The sequence below is a fragment of the Pinus tabuliformis genome, chromosome 9, assembly GCF_031772625.1.
Source record: "Pinus tabuliformis cultivar Carrire ecotype Pingquan chromosome 9, CPIR1, whole genome shotgun sequence".
NCBI classification, from domain to species: Eukaryota; Viridiplantae; Streptophyta; class Pinopsida; order Pinales; family Pinaceae; genus Pinus; species Pinus tabuliformis.
Genome location: NC_142307.1, coordinates 1,929,757,000 through 1,929,777,103, shown reverse-complemented (window position 1 = coordinate 1,929,777,103; position 20,104 = coordinate 1,929,757,000). Strand labels below are relative to the sequence as shown.

General features: G+C 36.7%; 1 pseudogene; it reads left to right on the top strand.

Annotated features, from left to right (window-relative positions):
* Window positions 1-2,884: 2,884 nt before the first annotated feature.
* LOC149156670 (F-box/LRR-repeat protein 17-like) lies at window positions 2,885-4,037 on the top strand (annotated as a pseudogene).
* Window positions 4,038-20,104: the final 16,067 nt, after the last annotated feature.

The following is a 20,104-nucleotide window of genomic DNA, read 5'->3' as shown; positions in this document are numbered from 1 at the left end:
TAAAGATAAGTTCCCCATTCCTGTTATTGATGAATTACTGGATGAATTGCATGGATCAATTTACTTCACCAAGTTGGATCTTCGTTCGGGATATCATCAAATCAGAATGAAGATTGAAGACATTCCAAAAACAACATTTAGAACTCATGAGGGTCATTATGAATTTTTGGTCATGCCTTTTGGCCTTACCAATGCACCTTCAACATTTCAAGGTTTGATGAATTCAATTTTCAAACCATTCCTTAGAAAATTTGTGTTAGTATTTTTTGATGATATACTAATCTACAGCAAGTCTTGGAAGGATCATGTTGAACATGTTGACAGGGTGCTACAACTATTGGAGGAGAAACAATTATATGCAAAAAGATCCAAATGTTTCTTTGGAGTCCAGGAGGTGGAATATTTGGGTCATATTGTATCTCATGAAGGAGTTAAGGTAGACCCTAGCAAAATTAAAGCCATTAAGGAATGGAAAATCCCCACATCCATAAAGCATCTGCGAGGATTTCTTGGGTTGACAGGGTATTATCGCAAGTTTGTTAAGAATTATGGGAGAATAGCAGCACCTCTAACAACATTATTGAAGAAAGATTCATTTTCATGGACTCCGGAAGCAACAAAGGCCTTTGAACATCTTAAAGAGGCAATGTGCCAAGCACCGGTCTTAGCTACACCGGACTTCACAAAAACCTTTATTGTGGAATGTGATGCTTCAGGAAATGGAATTGGTGCTGTTCTAATGCAAGATGAAAGACCCATTGCTTTTGAAAGTCGTCCAATCAAGGGAAAGTTTTTAAGCAAAGCTATTTATGAGAAGGAAATGTTGGCAATACTCCATGCACTTAAGAAATGGCGACCCTACCTAATGGGAAGACACTTCAAGGTAAAAACGGATCATGATAGCCTTAAATACTTTTTAGAACAAAGATTATCCTCTGAAGAGCAACAAAAGTGGGTCACAAAGATGTTGGGTTATGACTTTGAAATCATCTACAAAAAAGGGAAGCAAAATGTGGTGGCAGATGCACTCTCAAGAAAGGATGAGGATGTGGAAGCATTGTTGTGTGCCATTTCTATTATCCAACCAGATTGGATAAACGAAGCAAGGGAGGAATGGAAGAATGACGAAGAAGTGTGGGCACTTATTCGAAAGCTACAACAAGATTCCAGTACTTCTGATACATTTAGCTGGAAAAATGATTCGTTATGGTACAAAGATCGCTTATACCTCTGTAAGAATTCCCAGCTAAAACAAAAGATTCTTATGGAATTGCACACTTCTCCCTTAGGAGGGCACTCAGGATTTTTAAAAACTTACCACAGGGTTAAGAAGGAATTTTTTTGGGATGGCCTTAAATCAGATATTCAAAAGTTTGTGGCAGAATGTTTGGTTTGCCAGCAAAATAAAGTTGAAACAATTAAGACACCGGGTCTATTACAACCTTTATCCATTCCAAGCCAACGTTGGGAGGAGGTTTCAATGGATTTTATCACAGGTTTACCCAAGTCTGAGGGAAAGAGTGTCATCATGGTGGTAGTTGACAGACTTACCAAGTATGCACACTTTTGTGCATTATCACATCCATTTAAAGCCAGTACAGTTTCTACTGCATTTATGGAAACAGTTCAAAAGCTACATGGAAACCCAAAGATTATTGTAAGTGACAGAGATCCCATTTTCACTGGAAATTTTTGGACAAAATTATTTTCTTGTCTTGGTACTCAGTTAGCTCATAGCTCATCTTATCATCCTCAATCTGATGGGCAAACTGAGATAGTAAACAAATGTTTGGAAGGATATCTTCGTTGCTTTGTATCTGATAAACAGACACAATGGGTCAAATGGTTGCCTCTGGCTGAATGGTGGTATAACACTTCCTTCCATACAGCAACAAAAATGACCCCATTTATGGCACTTTATGGGTATCAACCACCATCCATCACATCATATTTAAGAGAAAATTCTAAGGTTCAGGCAGTGGAACATCACATCGAACATCAACAACAAGTCCTCCAACTCTTAAAGGATAACCTCGTGTTGGCACAAAATAGAATGAAACAACAGGCAGATCAACATCGCAGTGAAAGAAGTTTTGATGTAGGTGATTGGGTATTCCTACGGCTACAACCATATAAGAAAATGTCCCTAAAGCAAGCTAAGAAGGATAATAAATTATCACCAAAGTATTATGGTCCGTACAAGGTGTTGCAAAAGATTGGTACTATGGCATACAAATTGGAGCTTCCTGCAGCTTCTCGATTGCACCCAGTTTTCCATGTTTCATGTTTAAAGAAGGTTATAGGTGACAAGCTTCCAATTCAAACAATATTGCCAGAACTTGATGAGGAAGGAAAAATTATATTGGAACCAGAAGCAGTCACAGAAACAAGAACTCGACAGCTACGAAATCGATCAATTTCAGAGTATCTTATCAAGTGGAAGAACTTATCCGCTGAAGATTCCACATGGGAGGATGAGAATTTTATGCAGAAGTATCCAGAACTACTCAAGCGTTGAGGACAACACTTTTTTGAAGGAGAGGGGCATGTTGGGTCCCTATAATACTAGTGATTACCCCATTACTATTGTAGTTATACCCCTTATTTATATTGTTGTGCCCCTATTACCCCCATATTGTTATTTCTGTGCCCCATAGAATCCCTCTATTGTTATTTTTGTGGCTTTATATTATTATTGTTAGGTCGGCTGGATTACATGGTGACTCCTTAGACTCCTATATATAGAAAGGAGGTTTTGTCATTTGTATCATCCAAGAATTGTTCATTTATGTAATGTAAAGGAGGTTTCCCCCTCGAAGAGGCTGAATTCTAAGTCGTGGATCTCTCTTTTCTATCTTTTTGTGAGCTGGTTTCATAACAAAATATGTGTACCCTATGGAAACAATATGCTAATTCAGTTTGGTCTGCTGTTGAAGAGACTTGACTCTTGGTTTCCCATGAACAGAAAGGAAGTGTCTTTATCATTCTTCAAAAATGTCCAAAACATCTCACCCTAGATGTTAGGAGTGAAATTGATGATACCCTTCTAAGAACTATAGCCAATTTGACACCTTGCCTCACCTCTCTGGAAATCCAGATCAGCCAGGGTGGAATCAACAACATGACAGGGGATGGATTGAACTATTCAATTCAAACCTTCAAACTAGAAAATTGTAAAAGACATCAGAAATCTTAATATATGCTCTGCACATCTGGGAACTTTTTGGCTAGTTGATTTCTATTCATTGGATACCATGGCTATAGACTGTCCATCACTGACAGAGTTATCTCTTACTTTTGTGCATGAAGAAGATGATTCAAGTGACCTCTGTAATCTGATAGAGAACTTGGGCCAAGGCTACCCAAGATTGTCCAAGTTACATGTTGCTTCTTCCTATTTAAACCACTCTGTAGTACTTGCACTTGCAAGTGCAAATTTTATATTTTTACATATGTTGTCTCCTACATTTGGATTGGACATTACTGATGCATCTGTGGTTTCCCAGGCATCAAGTTTTAACTTTTTGTAGCTGCTAGACTTGAGTGGATCAAGCATCACTGATAGGGGACTTGGTATTATATGAAATACATTTTCAGGAACCCTCTCTAATATTCTTATAGCTCTTTGTCATAATATATTTGTTGTTGGACTCCAAATAGTGGCTATGCAGTTTCCATTCCTGCAACTTTAAGACTGTGGAATGACCATAGGTGATAAATGTTACACTCATGCCAATGAAGATATAAACCATGTTGAGGAACAAGAGAAATTTAGGGCCCAAGAATATTTACAGAGGAAAAATCACCATTCTAAGGAACATACAGTAACTAATGAACTGGTCCTCAAGCATTTGAGACCGAAAAAACTTACTCTTTGGGGTTTCTCTAGTATCCATGCCTTGTATCTGGACTATCCAGAGCTTGTGGATCTAAATATAAAGGTTTGCAGCAACCTTAATCTTGAGAAAATGTTGTTGCAATGCCTTGCCCTACAAGTGGTACATGCTGCATACTGTGATGGTGTTATTCAATATTAGCAATGAGGTGTGAGAAATTCAAAGTTAGAGGTTTTATACATTAAAAGAGCTACCATAAAATTTGAATGGAATGAGGTGGAGCACTTGCAAGAATGAATTTTGTTTTTTTTTTTCTCTACAAATCTCACAGGGAAGAAGGCATCACAATACAAAAGTGGAACACTTTCTACCAGGAATCATCACATACAAGCATAAAAAACGTGTATTTCACAAAGAAATACCAATATCATAGAATGCGCACCTCTGAAAGGAAGCATGAGAAGTTCCAATTCTGAGATTGAGAACCATGTCCAAGGAGCGATTGCTCAATTTCTCACTGCAAGAAATCTCATTCAACTAATCAAAAAAATATGATCTATACTGCCTAATTTCTACAACTATCAACTTCAAATCCATAAGAATGTGTTGGTGGTCATGCTGATTGTTCTCGATCTGATTCAACATTGCAGCTTGTCATTAGGAAATGAAACCTAGTTTAGGTTAAGAGTAATGATATTCCATGAGGTTAGGTTACATCTATTTTAGAAATTTTTCATTACAATGACATGATGGAGCTTTCCATATCATTCTTCTTATCTTATGCTCATAAACTTTTCTCAGCGAGGAACTAGAGACGGATTAATCTTCAACCCACTAAAAAGGAAAATATAGGGAGAGAGCCCAAAGCGGGCCTTTTCCTTCCCTTAATTCCTGACAAATGAGAGCCCAAAGCCGGCCTTTTCCTTCCCTTAATTCACTATAGACTTTATATATTTTTAATAGTTTGTATTTAATTAATTTTTAAAATGTATATTTTAATATATAACATATAAAAAATTCATATTCCAATATAAAAGATTCCTATTTCAATATAAAATTTTAAATTGTTAATATATTATATAAATTTAATTTGTTAATACAATATATATTAAATATATTTTAAAATAATTTAATGATTAAGATAAGATATTATAATAATAATTTAAGTTTATATTATTGTTAAAATTGATCATTTTATTTGGTCCTTTTTATTATAGTGATATTTTTACATTTATGTTTTGAAAATTTGATTATTATTATTATTATTAATTTTTTTTTTCGGTCATATTTTTAGTGTTTTTAGTGTTTTAGTGATTGAGATAATACATCATATAATGGTAATTTAGGTTTAAATCTTTATATGAGATGTGATTTATATTTATCATCTTATTAGGTATATTAGTTTGAGGAGGAGAATCTTGACCTTATCATTTAAAGTTTTATGTGTATAGTGGATTGATTTGGTAGATGTTGATTGAGATTATAATATTAATATAGTGAATTTAAGATATTTATATTTTTTCATTATGTGTATATACAACTTAAGTGGGCTTAATGGTTAAGAGCATGTGTTTCCTCCTAAGAGGTCACAGGTTCAAATTTAGAGGGGGTGGAGTATGTATGCCTTCGTAGAATTTACAGTCAAATCACTATGGGGATGATCCCTTAGTTATTTATATTGTAAATCAACATAGGATTTGGGTGTTCTGATCCTAATAGGAAGTGATTGGGACACTCCAAAACTCTCTAAATAGTATGTTCCACAAACCATAAACAAAACCATTAGACATGATTCTACGGGGATGATCCCTTGGTTATTTATATTGTAAATCAACATAGGATTTGGGTGTTTGGCCCTAATAGGAAGTGATTGGGACACTCCAAAACTCTCTAAATAGCTCGTTCCACAAACCATTAAACAAAACCATTAGACATGATTATTTGACCAAGATAGCAAGTTTCGAAGTTGCAAGGTGTCTATGGATGAATTATATATATATATATATATATATATATATATATATATATATATATATATATATATATATATATATATATATATATATATATATATATATATATATATATATATATATATATATATATATATATATATATATATCCTCAAAATGTCATTGAATTTGGGTAATCAAGATGAGTGAAGAGTATTGGGATTTGAATTTGTTCTACTATTCGGTATTTTGATTTTTTGATAAAGTTTCTATTTGTTACTAAAGGTGAGTGAAACATTTGTGAGTGGTTTTAATGTTTATATTTATTTAGAAAATTCTCATTACAAAGGGAAAGGTGTCCTCTGCTAATTAAACAACACTTCTCCTTGCATGTATTCTTCATGTTGTATTTGATGTAGTTGTAAGCCCGTGTCTCCCATTTTGGATAATTTGTTAGCCTTTGAATTTAATTCCTTGTGAATGCGATCAAAGGATATAACCGTAAATATTCTAATCAGCTCCATAACTCTAATAATCCACTAATCAATAAATAAGTGTTTAAGGAAGTATACTTTCAGTCAATCTATAACAACATTTGAATCCACTATCACTTGTAAGTTTAAATTACTAACACAATTAAAATGACTAACATAAATGATCAATTCCTATTTTGTAGTACATGTTAGGTAGTCATATTTTTGTTTCTAGTCTAAATTAGGCATTCATGTTAGTAATTTTTAGTTGTATTACTTATTAACTAGTCGTATATTTTAACTTGGGACTAAATTAGTCGTTCTTAGTTGGGTTAGTTAAGATTGCTCATTTTTGGTAGTATTTAGCCTATAAATGTTGCGGTGACTAACGTTTTTAGTCACCTAGTCACTAATTTCACCATTTTCTACTGGTGAAAGAAGATCAATTTATGAACAAGTGATTCTTAAAGGAAATGATAATGAAATAAGAGAATTTCATTCAAGAATCTATTAAGAAATCTGATATCATATGATTTTGATTCTTTCTAGTTGCCATGATCTAAAAAAAATTGGATCATAAGAGATTGAAAAATTGTTCCTGCTATTGTTCAGCAACACAAAGAAAACAACATGAAGACTTTTCATCACTTCACAGATTTATAACAGGAGAAATGGAGGATTTATTTCCATTTGAATATCCAAGTCATTTCTGCCCAAGAATTTTTCCATTCATTCACCATTGAGAGATTGTTGTTCCTGGAAACAGATTAATGTTCCCTTAGGAAACAACATTGCTTCAACCAAAATCACAGTCGTTGTAACTTAAGTTATTTATTTATTTATTATTTTTCAATAAAGTGTTGATTCTTTTCTAATTTTTCTTATGTTTTATGTTTTAGGTGTTGTTTACTTCAAAGTCACAGCTTTTGTTCTCAAAATAAAAGAATGAATTTCTTAAGTTTCATGATGTTGCTCCACATATGTACTTTTGTTCCCCAGTATTATCAAGTATATGGTTTCCTCAGATCTAATATCAAAAACTCTTATGGTAAGTCTTGTTAGGAATGATTCACTCTTAATTCCTCATTATTTTGTAAATTCACTATGACTGTTGGATGACTAATCCTCCTCCATGTCACCTTTCTAGGATCACCCATTGAGTTAGTTTTTGGGAAGGATTTCCACAATCATACTTGATACTTCATGTCTACAAGCTTAAAATGGTATGGATAGTTTTGAGGTTGTAACATGCAACAATGGTACTATTGGATAAATAAATCTTGAACAATAATTTTTTCTACCTTAGTTGCAGTTGTTGTTCCCTAAGTCACAACTGTTATCTTTTAAATCACAGCTGTTTTTCCCTAAGTCACAACTACTATTTCCTTTTTTCCTTTCCCCATTGTTACTCCAGTCAAAGTGCCCCTTTTTCCACTTCCCTACTCCTACTCTAGTAATAGCTCCCTTTTTCCTTTCCCTACTACTACTCCAGTCACAGTGCCCTTTTTCCCTTTCCCTATTGTTACTCCAGTCACAACACCCTTTTTCCCTTTCTCTGGTGCTACTCTAGTCACAACAACTTTTTTTCCTTTCCTTTTTGCTACTCTAGTTGCAATGCCCTTTTTCCCTTTCCCTATTGTTCCCTTAGTCAAAAATGTTGTTAATGTTATCACATGGATTGAACCTCAGGCTAAAGGAAGGCAATGCCAGGGTAACCACAAACCATGCTTAGCTAAGTAGCTAGCCCTACTAGGCCGGGAGAGGGCTCTCTCCATAAGGATCTCAGCCAAGATGACTGGATCAGGAAAAGGATATTAGTCTAGGTATAGTAGCACAAAGTTTGACTTGATTTTGAAGCGGTTTTGCTAGATAATGAGGAGCTAGAAGGTTAGGGCTAGGTAATTAGGTCAAAATTGCAGGGTGTTCAATGGGGCAAGGTAGGCATAAGGTTTAGCACTCTTGGGCTTGATGGGTGAGGTGTTTTAAGACTGGTGAGAAGCTAGGAAGAGCATGTGATTACCAAGGATCCTTCCTTGATTGTAGAAAACATATAATGGTGAATATTTCCCCAAAGTAGAGCAGTGATGTTAAGAATTCTTCCTATCAACTTGAAAACATTCACTTAGAAGAAACAAAATGATTAATGAAGTACACAAAACATATTAACATATGATCACAAGAGAAGAAATTGAACTAAACTCCATACCACATGGATCCCAAATAAATAGCTGCAATTTTTATTAATCTCCTGCCAAACTGCTACAAAATGATGTACAATCAGCGCATAAGCATCCAACTGAGTCCAACCCTTTACAATGAGAAAGAAGAAGAAGATATAGGCATTGTTTCAACCTCATCCTATCCTTAGGGGTCAAATCCCTAAGATTAGAAGCTAATCTAACCAACACCGAGCAAGAAACTGCAATATAGGCATCCTAACAACTTGCCTCTAAAAATGAGAAAACTGATTCATTTGTGCTCAAATTGACTTTTAATCTAGTGAATCTACCCTCTACTACTAATTATCCATAATATTTACAATACAAGTCATCAAACACATTAGTAAAACATCCTCCATGAGAGGAAATCCCTAAACACAGTCAAAACATAGAAAAATAGCCATCCTGTGCAAAATTTGCCCTACGCGCAGCGCCACTCGTCCAACACACAACACCACTTTCAGGTCCCTTGTGGAGGCCTTCCTGGCATCCAAATTGAGCTCCTGATATCTCATTGGAAATCTCTTCAAGTATACTTCCAAAACACCTAGAGTTTATTCATTTGAAGCTCATTCGACCCCTCAAAAGTTGATTCTCCTAAGACTTATTATGTGTGTCCAAAAAGTGGCAGAAAGGTCATTTTTAGGGTGTTTTTTGACTTTTTGGTGGACCAGTTCTGCCCCCAAAACTTAAAAAATCAATAGGGTCAATGCACTCATCGTTCTGAATCCAAAAATGCAAGCCATTTGTCCATTGGGTGCCCCTAGGAAAAGCGCAACGCCGCGTTGAGCCAAATTTTCTGTGTGTGCAATTTCCAAAATTTGCAAAAAACAAAATCTCCTCCAAACCTGACCAAAATTGGTGAGAAGCACCATCATCAAGCATCTTGATGAGCCAAGGAAGCTTCAGCAAGCAACCTAAGCCTATCCTCCTCTTTTTTTCCCTTTAGAGCCTGCCTTAGCCTAGCTTTCATCTATTTGACCCTCATGTTGCAAATTTTGTTCCGGGTCCTGTAGTGGTAGGCCATGTGCCTGATCATCTAGTTGTCCCTATTGGCCTTCTGCAACAGCTTATCTAAGTGAAAATTGACTCTTTCAAGCCAAATCTCTCTATCATCCTCAATTTCCTTCTCAATAGGAGTCAAAATGATCGGTGCCTCTTCGTTTTACATAGTTGATTCACCCTTGTCACCTTGTCATTTATCTTGAGAAGTTCCAACTCCATGAGGACCTGCTTGTCGCTCAACTGCTTGTTCTCTTGTTCCAAGTATGTGATGACATACTTGGCTCTCTCCAAAGTTTCCATCAATGCTTGGACTTGAGCCTCCTTTTCCTGTATGATGATTTCCTTTATTGTTTCTTAATCCTAAGCCTCTAAGTCAATTGTTTCCATGCCATGATGAGTATAATGTTGCTCCAGCTCATCATGCTCTGTCAAATCAAAGTCTTTGTCTTCCTCCTCATCATCAAATCTTTCCTTCGGCATCTTTTCTTTCCCTTTGTGCAGATGTCGCACATGTTCCTGCTGTGTTGATGAAGAAGGCAAAGCCCCTTCCACATCTTGTGGAGCAAGCATTTGCCTATGAGTTGATGAAGAAGGCAAGGTCCCTTCCACATCTCGTGGAGTAAACACTTTCCTATCAGCTACAAAAAATCTCCTTGTGCCCCTCTGATATGTCATGTAGGTCCCGGGCACCTCAGTAGCTCTAGTTTCTTTGGCCTTCTCATTTGTCTTCACCTGAGCACTGCTAGAAGGTCCTCCTGATTCTTGAGACACTGGTGGAGGAATTTGAGGACCCTTGAAGATTTCATGAGCAATAAATGTCTCCCAAGAGATGTTGAGGAGGCTAAGATGATGAAGCACAATCATCTTGATCAACGAATAATGATAAAGATTACTCATCTGCTGAGGGTATGGCTTTTTCTGCACAAAATGGGCCATCTTCTCAATATTCATGAACAAGAAATAAGGGAGGTTTAACATCCTCACCCTGGTAAAATTCATGAGAAGCCTGATGTGATAGGTGTATAATCTGGAAAATCTTCCCTCACAAGTGAAATATTTCATGATGATTTTCATCATGGGGGCATACTTGTCTTCAAAAAATCTGAAAGGAAAAATCCCTTTTGCCTCATTTCTGTACCTAGGTTTGATATAAAGCTCATAATAGTGTTCATCTAGGCCTTGTGCCTTGTACCACTTCTCCCCTACATTGGAATCCTGGTTGCATCTGAAATAATGGAAGGTGAAACTGCAAATGTCACCTTAGCAAGAGTCACCTTGTTATCCCGAAGATTGGCTACAAAAAGCCTGGTGAGCTCAGGGTGGTGTTTAACTCTCTCTACCTGCTCATAGAACTCATAGCACCCTAGGTGTCTGAAACAAGTGACATCCAACTGAGAGGCCTGCAATTCTCTGAGGTCTGATGGCTCTTCCCTAATAATTCTACCTCCCTTGTGTGGTTTTCTCTGATGCATAGGTTTATCTGTCGAACTATCACTGCCCGTGTTTTCCTCCTCCTCATAGTCTCTGTCTTCTCTATCCCTGTTTGCAAATTTTTAGGCTGTGCACTCTTAGAAAAGGGATGAAGTAAGTGAGCAAGAGTGATTTAAGAGTAAGGGAATGGGTGATGACCTTCTAAGGTATTTGGTGGGCTAGAAAATGAAGGGGAGGGTATGAATCATGAAAATGAGGGAGAGGGGCTTGGGTCCTTTTTTGAAGTATAGCTTGTGGGATGAAGGATGAGGGGGTATAAAATGTTATGGAGTGATATAGGGGAGAGTTTCAGGGCTTTAGTAATAGATGGTGGGAGAAATAATGGGGATTAGGGTTTCTAGGGTGTAATTGAGGGAGAATCTAGGGTTTCACATTTGTCATGGTAAATTACCTTCAAACACTTCAATTGCAAATCAATGATGAGGTATAGTGAGGGAACTTACTTGTTTGAGGGATGAGAGGGTGATTTTGGAAGTTTTTATGAAGCTGGAGGCTTTTTTGGTCCTTGCTGCTCAACGCGCAGTGCCTGCTACAGGTGCGCAACGCCCTCCTAAATGCACAGCGCAGTGTTATTTTGCATTGCTGAAAACGCCCTATGCCCAACACTCAACTTGTACGCATAGCACCACCCCATGAATTCGCAACACCACCTCCACTGCCTGAAATGTGTAGCGCCAAACTCTAGAAGTGCAACACCACTTCTCCTTGGCCCAAAACTCACTCAACTTCTCCTCTTTTCTTCACTTTTTGAATTCTTCTTTGCCAAATGAGAATGATGAACTTGAAAATGAAATGTGATCCCTTATATAGGAGTAGATTTTCATTTTTCACTAGAAAAACCCACTTTCTAATGTTTCTTGACCTTTTTCAAATCTCTGTTTTTAATGCCTTTCCTTCTTTGTTCCTTTTTAGGTGGATGATGCTCAATTTGAACTGATTTTGCAGTTTTTCTTTGTCTTGTAGCAAGGAGAGATGCATTGGTGCAGTCAGGATCATTTAGTACATAAAGTGACTTAAAATTACATAAGAAATACAAATTAACTCAAAATATTATGTTTTCACCTCAAAAACATGTTTTTTGAGGTGAAAATTACATTAGTTAAAAAGATAATTATATAGTGACTATGACTTACTAGCCATCATTCTTGATTTATTTATCATCCTCATATTGTTGTTGCCTTTTATTTACACCTTTAAATCAGGCCCTAGACCTTGGAAATGAAACCCTAAGACCTAATGAAAACATGCCCTATGACCTAATGAAAAACATGATTGCATTTTGACCATGAAACCATGACTGAAGACAACTTGAAGATGGGTCAACAAGTATAATTTATGAGGGAGAAATTATATTTTCTAAAGAGAAGACAACCATCAGTGGATCAATTTGACATGACCTAATGAAATGATGTAAAAATTTTAGTATGGGACCCCTAAAATGAAAATGCAAAGAGAAAATTTGATCCCTGATGGAAGTATGCAAATATTGACACTAACATTGGCCTTATTGGGGATGGTAGCTTCTTGGAGGTGTCAAGAACACTGTAGACCAAGTGCCTAGCGGATTGGGCCAATACGGACAAACAAACTGAAGACTAAAACAAAAAAACCCCCTTTTTTCACAATTTTAAAGAAAAATCACTCAATACAAAATGAAAACTAACTCACAACCGACTCTAAACTTGATTATAAACCAAATCAACCAAACTCAACACAAATCATTCAATATTTATAGCCTTCACTTCGGGCCCCAAGCTCAGATGACAGTGTACTTGAAATCTTGCAAGGAAAAGTAAATCGATATATACAATGACGGTGAAGCAACTTCAGGGAACAACATCAAAAGTAGTAGTGTTTTAGGAGCCTACCATTCACTGGTCCTCCTGAGAACTCTTGACCATCCATTTCCTTTAACAAAAATGCATTCTATCCTTGATAGGCTGAGATCTTATATGGTCCTTTCCATAGATTGTCAAACTTACCATGCTTTCCTTTTTCTTCATTTCGTGCATCCCATCGCAACACTACATCTTCCAGCTAAAACTTTTCTGCCTTGGTTTTGCAATCATAAATTTTCTTTATCTTCTCTCGTAGCCAGAAAGTGTTTTGGGAAACCTCTTCCCTTTTTTGTTGAAGGTGAATCATTTGATTAATTCTGTTCTGAATATCATCCTCGTCGTTGCTGGCTTCCTGTAATAATCTTATGATAGGGACTGCAAGTGTTGTTTGAAATACCGTATCAGTACCATAAACCAAATCAAAAGGTGACTTACCTATTGATTTCTTGCTACTCACTCTGTCGGCCCACAAGGCATTAATAAGCTTTTGATGCCAATTCTTCTTGTTTTCCTCCAAAAATTTCTTGATAATGTTCACCAAGGATTTATTTGATGACTAAGCCAATCCATTGCCCTGTGGGTAGTATGCCGTGGAGTGACCCAATGTAATATTGTACTTGTTGCAAAACTCGACCATCCTCTTTGACTTAAATGCTGCTGCATTATCTTTTATGATCTTGTGAGGGCAACCATAACGAGACAAGATATTATATTCTAAAAACTCGATAATTACTGTGTCCACGGCTTGCCTTGTCGAAATGGCCTCAATCCACTTGGTGAAGTAATCGGTAGCTGTCAAAATCCATCTGTGTTGTGCTGATGTTGTATGATGGATTTCTCCTATGAAATCAAGTCCCCACTACTGGAAATTTGCATTTACTTCAACTGGCTTCAGAGGAAGAGGAAGCAACTTCATTTTTCCTTGAAAAGCTTGGCATTCATGGCAGCTCATAATTGTCTTATATAAATCTAAAAACAAATTTGGCCAATAATATCCTGCTCTCAACACTTTGTTAGTTGTTTTTTTCCAAAACAAATGACCGCCACAATCACCTCTATGAAAATCATTCATTACTTGTTGAGCTTCATCTTCAACCAAACAATTAAGAAGAACCCCTCCTGGATCTTTCCAATAGAGAGCACTATTTAAAATGCAGAATTTTGCAGACTTTAGTTTTAGTGATCTACCTTTACTTCTTGACATTCCAGGAGGCGGCGAAAGATGCTGAAGAACATAAACTATATCGGAATACCAAGGCAATTTGAGAAACATTTCTGATACTTGAATGAGTGAGCCACCATCTTCATCATCTGACATTGCTGCAATGAGATTTATGTCTAGAGCATGCAAATTTGATTCAGCCATCAGTTTTGCCAAGCCTTGTCCTTTGATCAATTTGGTAGGCTTAATCTCAAGATCATACTCCAACATTGCTACTATCCACTTACCTCTTCTTCCCTCCAGATCAGTTTGCATGAGAACATCCTTGACAGTTGTGTTAAGAACATATGTTATGGTACGTGAATGCAGAATGTATACTCTGAAATCCTTCAATGCTTTTATAAGAGCTAGAGCTTGTTTTTGAATGATATTGTAATGCAAGGCATCATCTCTAATAGTCCTATTGGAAAAAAGAAATGGTTTGCTCCACCTGATCCCTCTTTTGCATCAACACTGTAGCCATAGTGTGCTCAGATGCAAATGAAAATATAATAAAATCATGAGTATAATTAGGACTGATCAAAATTGGGGCTGTGGTCAAAGAAAACTTTACCAAGTTGAACAATTTCATGGCATCCTTGGTCCATTTCACAGTGCTGTCCTTTTTCAACATATTAGTTAATTCACGTAAATGCTCAGCCAAATTTGGTATAAATCTACATAAGAAATTCATCTTACCATTGAAAGCTTGAATCTCCTTTTTGTTGTGCGGAAAGTCTATTTGCTGGATTGCCTCCACCCTTGAAGGATCAATGCGAATACCATCTTTAGAAATTATATGACCAAGGAGTTTACCTTCTTCCATGGCAAAAAGACTCTTTTTCGGGTTTAGAGAAATCCCAAACTTCCTACATTTCTGAAAAAAAATCCTTAAGTGGTGCAAATGCTCATCATCATAACTAGAAAATACCATCAAATCATCTAAATAGACTACCAAAAAAACATCCTTCTCATTAGCAAAAGCTATGTCCATCGCTCGCTGAAAAGAGGCTCCGTCATTTTTCAACCCAAATGGCATCTTGGCATATTGAAAATTTCTCCATGGTGTTGTGAAGGCAGTTTTATCTTGGTCTCTTTCATGTACCAAGATCTGATTATAGTCCGAGCAGCCATCTAGTAGTGATATTCGTGATGCTCCAAATACTCTTTACAGAATATGGTCCATCTTAGGAAGAGGGTAATTATGCTTTAAGGACACTTTGTTGAGGTTCCAGAAATCTATACACAACCTTATCTCTCCAGTCTTCTTTCTTACCGAGACCAAATTTGAAATCTAATTAGAAAATCTAATTGGAACAATGATGCCAGCTTTAAACAATCTATTTACCTCCTTCTTGATGGATGGCAGCAGCTTTGGATTGATTCTTCTCAACTTTTGTCTAAAATCCTTTTGATCCGGCTTAATAGGAATATTATGTTGAATGATATTCTTGTCATACACTTTCACATATGAATAATCCCAATCCGAATAATCCCAAACAAAAACATCAGAAAATTCATAAAGTAGCTTAACATACTTAGCCTTTGTTTCATGAGACAATGTTTTTGATAACTTTAAAAGCCTGGGCTGGTCAGTTATTCCTAGATTTACATCTTCAACTCCTTTGTCTATAGGAAACAAGGTCGGTTTTCTCACCACATCATCCTGATCAAAGAGCTCCTCTAAAGGTATGATACCTCTAGGAATAATATTATCCTTTAGTTGTAAAACCTCCATCCGATTTACCTCAATATCTTGTTCATTGGAATCACAAACATCATCAATGAAAGCATTCTTAAACTTTCTTTCATTCTGCAACAAGGCATCAATTTCATTGTCATCCCAAAAAACTTGCCAATACATCAAATTATTAGGAACAATAGGCCTATGTTTGACATGAATTTAAAATATATTACTATAATTCATTGGAATCATCAAATTTCTAGCTGCAGTGGCGAGTGAATTTGCAATGATGTTTTGACTCTGGGGTACCGTTGTCAAGGTGTATTCTGAAAACATCTTTAAAATATCCAAAACTGCATTTCTGTAGGCTCTCATCCCCAAATGCTTTGCTTGATATTCTCCTTTTACTTGTGTAATCACTAGCTTTGAATCACGATAAACATAAATCCTTTTTGCGCCCAGTTTCTTCAAAAATTTTAGACTTGTAATCAATTCCTCATACTCCACTTCATTATTAGAGCAATCAAAAGCTAACTTGTAGGAACATACTCTAACATTACTTGGGACTTTGGCAAGATGGAAAGCAGGGCTTTGAATCCAAATTCCAATACCAGCACTGTCTTTACCCACAACACCATCGAAGTCCATGCTCCAAAGGCCGGTTTCATCTTCTAGATGCTGGAATTCTATTTCTTTCTCAACCTTATCTTCACTGATTACTTCATTTTTCTGCTCTTCACTGATCTTTTGCTGTTGTGTAAGCTGCTTAGAAGAAATTGCTATTTTTTCTTTTTCTTGATTAAGAGCTGCTCTAAAATTCTTGGAAATTTTTGGTACATCATTTACTTCTACAAGCTGAATATCTACATCATTCAATCCACTATCAGAGTACAAAACAAAAGACTTTAAATTAGTATGCACATCATTTATTAGATGATTCATAGGCTTCTCTTTACTAGTGATCATATACTTCATTTTCTTTTCCCGGTACAACTTCCTCAATTGACCAAAAACAGGGATTGTAGCATAAGAGAAGTCAAGTTGTAAAGTGCCTTTGAGTTTAGCTCCCCATGATCTAGATAAGAGCATACCAAATCGTGGTGGTATATTAGCAACTACCACATCCATAAAGAGATTTTTGGCTGGGATTTGATCTAAAGAAACCACCAAATATTTGATGAGACCAATGCAACGAACTCTACCAGAATCGAATGAGTACAAATCATGATATTTATGAATGATATCTAGGCCCAACTTTTCCATAATGTCTTTGGGCATCAAATTATGGGAAGCTTCGGAATCTAACATGGCATTATGGAGAATATACTCATGTAGTTTAAGACTCAGATAAAAGGGGGGGACTTCGCTATCTTCAGGTTGACCTTCTATGGCTGGACCAAAAATGAGTTCAGGATGATCATCCTCAACATTCACCATGTCAGACAAAGGATCTATTTGCAATATTCTAGATACATGGTGTTTATAGTTGCTATTCTTAACAAGCTCAGTCAAAGGAATGGACACTTTTAATTTAGCAATTTCACTTTCTAAATTAAAGGATGAAACTTTCTCTACCTCTTTGACACCAATGTCCTTCTTATCTGTTTGCTCTTTCGTTGCACTATCTTTTTGCTGATTGTTCTTCTCGTTTGCAGCGACACTTGTTGATGGTACCTTGCTGGGATTCGAATCAGCAAGCTCTTTGCCTTTCTTCTGAATGTTTGAGGAATCATTCTTTGATTGCACATCCTTTCTTTTTTGAATGGGATTGACCGGTACATCTCTGCTCCTTAAAGAGTACTGCCTCTGTTGTGCAGTCAAAGAATTCATATAACCATGCTAATAATCATCAGATTCAGCCTCCAAAACCACATCATTTTCTAAGATGTAATCCTCATCCCTTTGAATGTCTGGAACTTCTGCATATTCTTCATCTTCGGTCAAAAATATAGGCATACCATCAGCAATGAAAAAGTGATTTGTTTCAATTACCGGATCGTCCTCATCTTCTTCTTCCATTCCTTGAACATAATTCTGCTGTAAGGGAGTTCTGATCTGTTGTTGTTGTTGTGCTGGTTGCTCTGGTGCTTTTTGTTCTCTTTGCTTGATTCAGAATTGGGGCTACTGCTGTCCTCTAAAATTTGGATTTTGGATTTGAGGTTCAAGTCTATCTGTGATGGATAACCGGTCAACCATCCTTTCCATTGTTCGAATCAATGTATCCATTTTTACATCTGAAGTAGATGCTTCTTCTTTCATGGTCACTCTTTTCTCAGATCTCATTCTTGCTCTTTTGGCCAACAAGTTTGCTTCTACGCTCACAACATTCTTTTGCATGTCTTCTAGTGTTGTAGGATCATGTTCCTGCAACTGATATGCCATATTAGTATCGAAACCGTCCAGAAACATGAGCAAATCCAATCTCGCCAATGGTTTAATGTTTGATTAAACCTCACACAATAGTCTTGCACACTCTCGCCAACATTTCTTTTGATGTTCTCATACTCGGACAAAATCTAAAGTGGATTCTTCTTCACCTCCCATTGATCCAGGAACTGCCTATGGAGGATTGGTAAAGTGGTGATAGAAGCTGCTGGTAAGGCTCTGAACCATTTCCAAACTTCACCTCCAAAGCTTTGTACAAACAACCTCATCATCACATCTTCAATTTCTACTTCATGGAGGTCAAAGAAATCATTCATTTTATCTACATGTTACTGAGCTGTAATGGTTTGAGTGGCATCAAAGAAAGGTATTTTGGTTTGATAATCAGTGGGCATGGCACCAAGATTCTGAGGTAAAACAAGGGGTGCATACCGGGCAGCCATAACTCGAGGTGGGGGAGGTGGATTTAAAGCAAGGATTGGGGTACTCAGTATATTCAAAGGGGAATTAACAACAAATGAAGTAGTATGAACAATATGTAAAGATGAAAGTAGTGGGTAAGGAATTGTTTGATTTGTAGTAGATGTAAAGGAGCTATTTCGAAAATTAAAATATGGCCTATTTTTCACCCAAGTGTCTGTGTTTGAAGAAAGGTTTTGCAACTAATCAAGAGCATGAATAAGCTGTGACCCTGATTTACTTTGTGCAAACAAGTCTTCAACAGGGTATTCAAGAGATATAGAGGAATCAACAACTATTTGATTAATCCAACTCAAATATTTACTACGAAATAGACTTTGCTCAAAATGAACACCAAACTCAATATCTTGCAAAGTGTCTAACCTTTCCGGGAGTGAATGAACACGAGGAATGAAAACTTCACTTGATTTTTCTTCTGTTACACTGAATTTCTCTGCAGCTTTCTTAGATTTCCACCCAATTTTGTGAGGATCACTGACAATGGTTGGAGGATTCGGATCTGGATTGGATCTGGTGTACTTTCACGAAGCCAGTATGCTCAATTTTGAAATTTTATATATTGCTTTACAACTTTCCAATTCAGCCTAGTAAATTCTAAAACTCATCATCCACAAGCTTAAGAATTCAAATGAAAGATATTACCGGGGTGATTAATCTTCGTCCCCAGTATGGTCGCCACTATGGTACTTTCAATGATTTTGTCCAATATGTTATCTTCTGGATTGAACCTCAGGCTGAAGGAAGGCAATGCCAGGGTAACCACAAACCACGCTTAACCAAGTAGCTAGCCCTACTAGGCCAGGAGAGGGCTCTCTCTGTAAGGATCTCAGCCAAGATGACTAGATCAGGAAAAGGATATTAGGCTAGGTATAGTAGCACAAAGTTTGATTTGATTTTGAAGGGGTTTTATTGGATCAGGAGGAGCTAGATAGTTAGGGCTAGGGAATTAGGTCAAAATTGCAGGGTGTTCAATGGGGCAAGGTAGGCATAAGGTTTAGCACTCTAGGGCTTGATGGGTGAGGTGTTTTAAGACTGGTGAGAAGCTAGTAAGAGCATGTGATTACCATGGATCCTTCCTAGACTATAGAAAACATATAATGGTGAATATTTCCCCAAAGTAGAGTAGTGATGTAATGAATTCTGCCTATCAACTTGAAAACATTCACTTAGAAGCAATGAAATGATTAATGAAGTACACAAAACATATTAACATATGATCACAAGAGAAGAAACTGAAATAAACTCCATACCACATGGATCCCAAAGAAATAGCTGCAATTTTTATTAATCTCCTGCTAAACTGCTACAAAATGATGTACAATCAAGGCATAAGCATCTAGCTGAGTCCAACCCTTTACAATGAGAAAGAAGAATAATATATAGGCATTGTTTCAACCTCCTCCCATCCTTAGGGGTCGAATCCTTAAGATGAGGAGCTAATCTAACCAACACTGAACAAGAAACTGGAATATAGACATCCTAACAACTTGCCTCTAAAAGTGAGAAAACTAATTCATTTGCGCTCAAATTGACTTTTAAT